Source organism: Cryptomeria japonica, chromosome 1 (assembly GCF_030272615.1).
Source record: "Cryptomeria japonica chromosome 1, Sugi_1.0, whole genome shotgun sequence".
NCBI lineage: Eukaryota > Viridiplantae > Streptophyta > Pinopsida > Cupressales > Cupressaceae > Cryptomeria > Cryptomeria japonica.
The window spans coordinates 90,980,841-90,990,240 of record NC_081405.1 but is presented as its reverse complement, the minus strand read 5'-3'; positions in this window follow the sequence as shown (position 1 = coordinate 90,990,240).

The following is a 9,400-nucleotide window of genomic DNA, read 5'->3' as shown; positions in this document are numbered from 1 at the left end:
TAAAATGTGAATGGGCCCTCATCAAAAAGGGGCTTATCAAGATATAAAATGAATCAAAAGAAGGCCCTTGCCTGCGCTTTAATAGTGATAAACCCAACTTCTAGAATAAAAACAAAAACATCATTAATGATGGAGTTGTAGATGCAAGGACTATCAAGAGTGCACAACCTATGGTCTGATTTGCGGGGCAAAATCCCCCTCCTAAAAACAACATTGTGTCTCCTTTGCAAAATCAAGGATGCAATGCATTGCAAGAGGAACCAAGATAATGACAGCAAAATTATAAACCAAAATGTACATACACTCCTTTAGGGAAACCTATTGAAATAGTGTTATGTCAATTGGTCTCTTCAAATCTAGTGACCTTACCAAAGACATCTAATTATGAGCCTCGGGTAAAACCTCCATGGTGGAGGGATAATGAACATTGTGAATTCCATCAAGGGAAAGGGCCTAAAACAAGTAACTGTCATAGATTGAAAGATATTGTTCAGGATCTTATTGACCGAGGAGAGATTGAAATTGAAGGAAATGACCCAAAAACCTCAAATAATGATCATCTCATGTTTAATAATCTACTTCCATCACAAGATCAAAGGGGTCCTTCCACTTCAGGATGAAACACAGATACCAATGATTATACACGAGCTGCCTATAATTACACTATGTATCACTTATATGATGCCATATAACAAATTACAACCATTACCATCAAAGATCCAAGCCCTACCTGTAATGTTGTTACATGTCATAGCAAGATCACCATTAAAGAACTCCACAAGGCACAACCTCCATCCCAAAGTAGTATAACCTTGTGGAACAATTAGATAAGATGCCTGCACTTATATCCATCTTAGAGATTTTGCGCCTATCCCCATCTCATAAAACAATCTTGGATCAAGCTCTCCAAGAGGCGTTAGTCCCTGCCAATCTAAATACATATCACTTTCAAGCTATGGTTGGTAATCTGAGGTCATCACCATGTCTCACTTTCTCTGAAAGTGATAATACATCCTTCTAACAACCTCATAACGCTTCCCTCCATATTGAAGGATTTAGCAACCAAAACAGGATCAAGCAAGTCTTGATTGACAATGGAGCAGGCCTAAATATCTATACATTATAATTGGTCATAGAATTAGGATATGCAGTTGAATCAGTGGACCCCCACAAAAAGATAACCATAAAAGCCTATGATGATGCAAAGCATTCTTCAAAAAGAGAAGTTGTGTTACCAATCCGAGTGGGCCCAATGGTGAAGCACATCATATGTCAAGTTTAGGACCTTCCTCTACTGTATAATTTATTATTAGGAAGACATTGGATACACACCATGCAATCCATTTCATCCACCTATCACCAGTGTATCAAGTTCCCTCAGAACGGTGTATAAATTACAATCCTAGGTGATGCAAATCCATTTGCATATTGTAACAATATCAACCATCAGCTAGAGATTACCATTCCCAATAATAGAGAAGCTATCCCAACCACCTCATATGTAAGTCTAGCCTCTCTTTCCAATTCAAACACCACTATCCCAAAGCAAGAGAAGTTAAAGATGAAAATGGTAGAGGAAGGTCTTGGGGAGTACAATCTAAGCCAACTCTTTTGTGTTGGGCAACTACCAACTTCCCTTAGAACTCATGATAAGCCTTAAAGGTTACTTAAAACACCACTGGTCAAGCCAGCATGCACTTTGGCACCTTTTATCCTTGGAAAGAGTTCAAAAGAGGAGACCAAAGATGAGGACTTAGCAGAATGGATCTATAAAGACCCTATCACCACGGAAATCCCACAAGCTAAGCTTCCCATAGATCAATATGGAAAAAGGCCTTACCATTATGCAAAGAATGGGTTATGATGGTTAGAGTGCTTTGGGACCTCACAAGAAAGGACGACACAAACTATTGCAGCCTAAAGATAACATTGGATTAGGATTTCACAAGGAGACTCTTCCTAAGATCATATTCAAAGTGAAACCCAACAAACCTCTATATCAGCCTAATAATCTAAAGAGGCCACCCTTGATTATATTAGTAGCACCAAGAACCTCACCAACTACCCCAATGAGGCTAAGAATCCCAGCAATACCATCTACAGTACCAATCATCCCACTAATCAAACCAAAAACCCCATCAATAGCAGCAACCACATCAATAGCACCATTAGCAGTATCAGAACCCCCAGCAGTATCGACAACATTGATCATTCCATCAAAAGAAGCAAATTCAAGAATGTCGATACTCCCAGTATTAGATTCACTGATCCCAATAATCCTCCCCGCAGCACCAATCATTCCATCTACGAAGGTACATCAACCGATCATACCATTAGTAGTATCAAAACCCCCAGTAGTTTGATTAACAACACTGATAATTCCATCAAAAGCAACAGATTCAACAATGTTGATACTCCCAGTATCAAATTCACTGATCCCAATAATACTCCTTATAGCACCAACCATTCAATATCCAAAGGTACATCAGTCGATCACACTTTTAGTATTTAACTCAAAGGATATCTTGGTTTGGTATAGTAATCGGATACTAGAAAGCAACTCAGAGACGGACTCACACAAGTGGGAATTTGATTCCATACATCTCAATACTTCAGATGAGGAAGACGCTTCACCAGCTCCACTTCACAAAGAAATCCTTATTTACGAAGAAGCACAAATTAAAACTCTTAGGTTCTTGAACTGGAAACACCTTCCATATACCCTACGTCACATCCTATGCCTAATTCTAATAGGGAGAGTACCATCAATGACCTTCACCACAACGTCTTAACCCTCATTGACACATCTTATGAACTTAATCTGATTGATGAGATAATGCCCATTATCCATCCTAAACTCATCGAATGGAACCAATCTAATCCCCCATGTCTTGACCAATTCCAAATTAATGAAGTGATCATTGACTTTTTGGAACTACGAGATAACATACCAAGCGGGGATCACAAAGTTGGATTTGCCATTGAACTTAATAGCACAACCTACTTTGGGGTGGATGCCAAACCTTTTAGCTACAAAAATATTACAATAAAACATGGATCTTCTAGTGAAAACCACATAGTGGCACTGTTTGATCCCAAAAAAGTGAAAAGAAAGAGCGTATCCAATGGTGAAAACCTCCCTAAGGCGCCTATGGATGAAAGGGTTGACATCCTCCCCTCTAGTGAAAATCAAGAATGATTAATGATTCTTATTAAGGAAACAAAAGAATTCAACATGGGGACTCCTAAAACTCCTCATTACATACATCTGGCATCTCTTTTAACTCTAGAGGAACAACTTAAGTTTGTAGAGTTCTTCCAAAAGCATCAGATCAACTTTGCATGGTAATATGTAGACATTCTTGGTCTTGATCTTGATTTAGTCATGCATCACCTCACCATATAAGAAAAAGCTAAGCCTGTCAAATAGAAGCTTTGTAAGATGCACCCCTAGATTGCGGTACTAGTCAAAGAAGAACTTAAGAAACTCATGGATGTTGGTTTTATTAGACCAATTGATTATGCAGATTGGATATCCGACATTGTACCTATTGGCAAACCAAATGGGGGCATCTGTATTTGTACTGATTTCAAAGATCTCAACAAGGCATGTCCTAAAGATGACTTCCCCCTACCAATCATTGATATGATCATGGACCTAACAATAGGACATGTCATGCTTTCTCGCATGGATGACTTTTCAGGGTACAACTAGATAAAGATCGCACAAGAGGATCAACATAAAACAACCTTCACATGTCCGTGGGGAACCTACTATTGGAATGTAATGCCTTTTGGTCTAAAGAATGCAGGGGTGACCTATCAAAGAGAAATGACCACCATATTTCATGATATGATGCATACCATAATGGAGGATTATGTTGATGACTTATTGGTAAAATCATTAACAAGAGAAGGTCATCTAGAAATATTAGATAAAATCTTTGGCAAAATGGAACAATATCATGTTTGACTCAACCCAAAAAAAAGTGTCTTTGGAGTAACCTTAGGGAAGCTTCTAGGATACATTGTCTTAAGCAAAGGCATTGAGGTCGACCTAGCAAAGGTCAAAGAAATCATGGACATGCCACCTCCAAGGAACATTAGTCAGCTAAGGACATTACAAGGGCGACTACAATCCATATGAAGATTCATTGCACAACTAGCAGATAAGTGTCATCTCTTTACACATTTGTTATACAAAAACATCTTCTTTCAATGGGATGCCAGATGCTAGCAAGCATTCTAGATGCTTAAGGACTATCTCATAAATACACCATTGCAGATCCCACTAGATCCAAGTAGACATCTATTGCTTTATATTTCAGCAACAAATATGACATTGGGAATACTACTAGCACAACATAATGTAGAAGGGAAAGAGTGTAATGTATACTATATCTCTCACACACTGGTTGGCTATGAACTCAATTACACACCTATTCAGTGAGATTTCCTAGTAGTAATCTTGGCAGCCACTAAACTGAGGCACTACTTGTTAACACATAAAGTACAACTCATTGCAAAGATCAATCAACTAAAGTTCTTACTCAACAAAGTAGCTTTGACAGGTCGCTTGGCCAAATGGGCGATGATTCTGAGTGAATTTGACATCAAGCATGTGGACCATAAGGCTATTAAGGGGCAAGTTACTGCAGATTAGTTGGCCGATGCACCCCTCATAGGCAATCATTCTCTTATTTCCAATTTTCTAGATGAAGAGATCTTCATGATCACAACAGCACAACCATGGAATGTATACTTTGATGGTTCATATACTAGGCATGGCTTGGGGGCAGGCATTTTGTTCATCACACCTCAAGGTGATAGCATCCTGAAGTCTTCCAGGCTAACTTTTCCATGTATGAACAACATAGCATAATATGAAGCCTTGATCATAAGACTCAAACTAGCCATACAATGGAAATTGAAAGAGCTACAGATATATGGCGACTCCCAACTAGTCATCCCACAAGTAATAGATGAATATCAGACCAAGGATGATAAACTCATGTCGTATAAGAAAATGGTGGATAGTTTAAAAGCATCATTTTTGACTATCACCTTTGAGAAGATACCCAAAGATTAGAATCGAGCTGCTGACACCATGACTACCATTGAATCTCTCCTAGATCTTCCACAGAATTCAACATTCTATGAGTTCTTGGTAGAACAGCTTTGGATTCCCGCTTATGATATCCCCTAATACGAGATGTTATGTTGCCTTGTCGATTTTGAATCCCCATGGCACGGTGAGTTCTAAACCTACCTACATGATCACACACTTCCTCCTAACCAATCAAATAACCAATGCAAAACCTTCATTCACCAAACCACTCAATATACCATCATTGTTGAAACCCTATACCGATGCAGTCTTCATGGTAATCTCCTTTGATGTTTGGAACAAGATGGGATAACAAAGGCATTTGAAGATGTACATGAAGGAATTTGTGGGACTCACTCAAGTGGTCCTTCCTTAGCAAAGAAGATCATGCACATTGGATACTATTGGTCATCCATGGAAAAAGACTCCTACTATTTTTTCAAAAAATGCAAGAAATGCCAAGTTCATGGAGACCTGATACATGCACTAGCAAAGGAATTTCAACCAATCACAACACCATGGCCCTTTTGTCAATGGGGACTTGACCTTGTGGGAAAATCCATCCATCTTCATCCAGCAGCCATAAATTCATTATTACCACCACTGAATACTTCACAAAGTGGATCAAAGTCATTCCACTTACCCAAGTCACTGACAAGAAGATTGCCTCATTCATCCTTAATTACATCATCTATCGGTATGTTGTACCCATGTCCATCATCATAGATAATGGGCTTTCTTTCAAAAATCAGAATGTCCGTGAGCTTTGTGAGAAGTTTCACATCCAACACCGTGTTTCCACTCCCTATTACCCACAAGGAAATGGCAAGGATGAAGCATCAAACAAGAACATATTGAGAATCCTCAAGAAGACAGTCAATGATGTGGGTCGTGATTGGCACATTCAATTAAATCCAGCACTATGGGCATATCAAACTAGCATTCGAACCCCTACAGGCACAACTCCCTACTCACTGGTCTATGGCACAAAAGCCATCCTTCCTATTGAGGTTGAGATACCATCTCTACGAGTTTCTTTGCATAATATGATAGATGATGAAGCATACCGAGTCTCCCGTCTTCAAGACTTGGAACTACTTGATGAAAGGCAATAAGCTACATACAATCACCTCAAAGCCTATCAGCAGCACATGAGCAGAAGCTATAATCATCGAGTTAGACCTCATATGTTTGAGGTAGGTGATCTTTTTCTTAGAGAGAATCCTCGTAACCAACCAAATAGAGAACATCAGGGAAAGTTTGAATTGAACTGGCTAGGTCCATATGTTATAACTGTTGTATTTGGGTCCGGGGCATATTAGTTGGCTACTTTAGAAGACGAACCGCTAGCAGATCCGATCAACAACATGCACCTCAAAAGGTTCCGTACATAAGTTGTACAGAGCATCCAGCTCCCATACATACCAAAAAGAACACCAAAAACATTCAGATAAATGTCCTAAAGAAAATACAAAAAAAATTAAAATAGTTGTAGACGTATAAAAATGACCATATTCCTAAATGAATATTTTATGTTCATTTCTCTATTTAATTAAATCTAATTTAATTAAATAAACCACATTCCTCTATTTAATTAAGTAAATTACTCAATTAAATTCACTATACCATTTAATAGGATAAATTCATTTTATTCAATTAAAGCCCCTATCCACTTTTTAATTAAATTCAAATTTAATTAAAATGGTTATCCTAAATTAAATAAATCTAATTTATTTAATTATAACCAAATTGAATTAAATTCAATTAAAACCTATTTTCCCTCACCCACTTGCAAAATCCTACACCTTCCACTTGCATCCTAACCCTCTTTCTAATCTCTTCTAAATTCTTCTAATCCTAATTAATTAACCCAAACCTATCCATTATCCCTTTCCCCTAAATTTGAGGAGGTCACTTCTCAAATTTGGAGCAAAATCTTCAAAATAAATTAAAGCGTTTATCCATTCAACAAGTTAACTTGTTGAATGCCCCCAAATTTGGAAGGACTCTTACAAAGTTATCCCCAAAGTCTTCATAACCATTAATGGTTAACTCAACCCTCTTACATGGTTAAAGAATTTCCATAAACTCAACCTCCATCTAACCCAAGGGTCTCATCAAGCATTTATTGCTTTGACCATGGTTATCCTTAAACCTTTGCACAAGAGTTTATCCTTTGGGTAAAATCTTTATCCAATGGATAATCCTAACTCAACCTTAACCCTTAACCCCTAGGGTAACCATGAGGTCTTCTCAAGCATTTAATGCTTCTTACACCTCCTCTCAACCAACCTTATGTTGACAATTGTCACCATTTCATTGGTGCCAATTACAAACATGGATTCCCAACTTTCAAACTTGGCCCTTGATTGCCTCTTTCAATCCTGACCATCCATTGCCCTATTTTTGCTATAAGTAGAGCTCTCATTCCTCCATTTTTGATATCCAAGTCTTTAGTATCACATTTATACTCAAATCCATTCAAGCTTTCATATTTTATATGCTCATCATTTAGCTTCTCTTTTAAATCATGAATTAATCTAAATATGCTAATTTAAAGTATGTTCCTTATCATATAGCTTAAATCATGATCTAATATAGCATGCTAGGATAGTTTTGTTTACTAATCTTGTCATCTTATAACTAGTTTATTGCATTTGTAGTATCATGCATAGCTTAGGATGCATCTCATATTAAAATCAACAAAAGCATCCCTTGTTCTTGCATTTGCCATCCCTAAACCATTTTGCTCAGTGATCTGAGAGCAAAAACATTGGTTTGAGGGATCGTGTAAGATAGAGAACCATGGAAGCATCCTTGGGAAGCTGAGCCATACTTCATGACTCTGTAGCTTGCACCAAGAAGTCTTGTGGGTGTGTGAGCAAGGCTCCATAGAGCTCGGTTTTTCACATATTGAGTTCTATTGGCCTGCTTTTCCTGCATACATTTTTGGTGCCCACCGTGGGGCATTACCCCATATATCAAATCGGTTTTGAAATATAACCACTTTTGCAGGTTCATGGAAAATGAGAATCAGCACATGGGAATCATTCCCTAGCGCATCTAGTTCACTATGTAGCACGTTGGGTGCATCATCTAGCACATCAAATCTATTTATTAGTACATCAGAATATTAAAATTTTCCTATAGGTCTCAGCATGGAAGAAAAACAAAGCAGTGCTTTCGAAACACAGAGTAGCACATCCCGAAAACAGTGTAGCACGTCACCAATTTCTTTTAGCACATCACGGATATTTTGTAGTGCGTAAATTTTGTTTTGTAGTGCTTCGAAAATAGACACAAATCAAAATTTTAAAATCTATAACTGGGAGTTAAAAAAAGTAGACTTGTTGAAGTCCACCAACCATCTAACATTTTCCACTTGTTTTCTTGCAGGATTCTAACAAATTTGTTGTAGATGAGAGCTTAATTTAAAAAATATTAAGATAGTTAGGATTTTCACTAACTTAGTTAAGTTAGTTTAAATTTTTGAACTTCTTTTATTCTTAAAATTGAACTCACTTGTTTCCTTTGGGCTATAAAAAGAACCATACAAACCTTCCTTTTTTGCAAAAGTAGCTATAAAAAGAACCTCACCATCCTTTGGTGTATAAAAGGATTCATTTTCAATTTTTTTTGCAAAGAAATGAACCTCACCTAAAATTTTTGTTGCAATCAATGAGGGAAGTTATTCCCCTTTTGTTTACCAATTTTTCTTTTGTTGACCAAATCAAACCCTTTTGCTTTGTTGACTTGATTATTTTCTTCAATTAAATAATCACTGATTTGGGGAAATAAAATTAACACCATTCTTTTTGGAGCAACATCTCCCAATAGAAGTTAGCAAATCATTTATCTTGAAAGGCTAAAAAGAAAAATTGTTTGCCTTGTCTCAAAAGTGGAAGGAATATGTTCTCCCCTTAACTAGGTGATAAAAAATCCAGACCACTCTTAAAAGCTTTTTTTACTTCAAGCAAATAAAATCCTTTAGCAAACCTGCCTTCCTGAGGAGTTGGAATCAACTCTTAAAGCCATTTATGGCCTGTGTGAAGGGAATGACCTAAGTGGGAAACGACTTCGACGCCAAGTGTTCCAACCCACTATAATAAAAAGTGGAAAGTGATGAAAGTCCTTTTCAATAGTTGCACATAGTGATTAGCCTTCCCCCAGTATCCTCGAGATACATAAATCCTTTGTTCTAAAGGTTGGGAAGCCTCCTGAGGGAGTTTATCACTGATGGCCAAACAGGAAGCCTGATTATGAACCATAGAAATAGAAACCTTGAACTGAGTC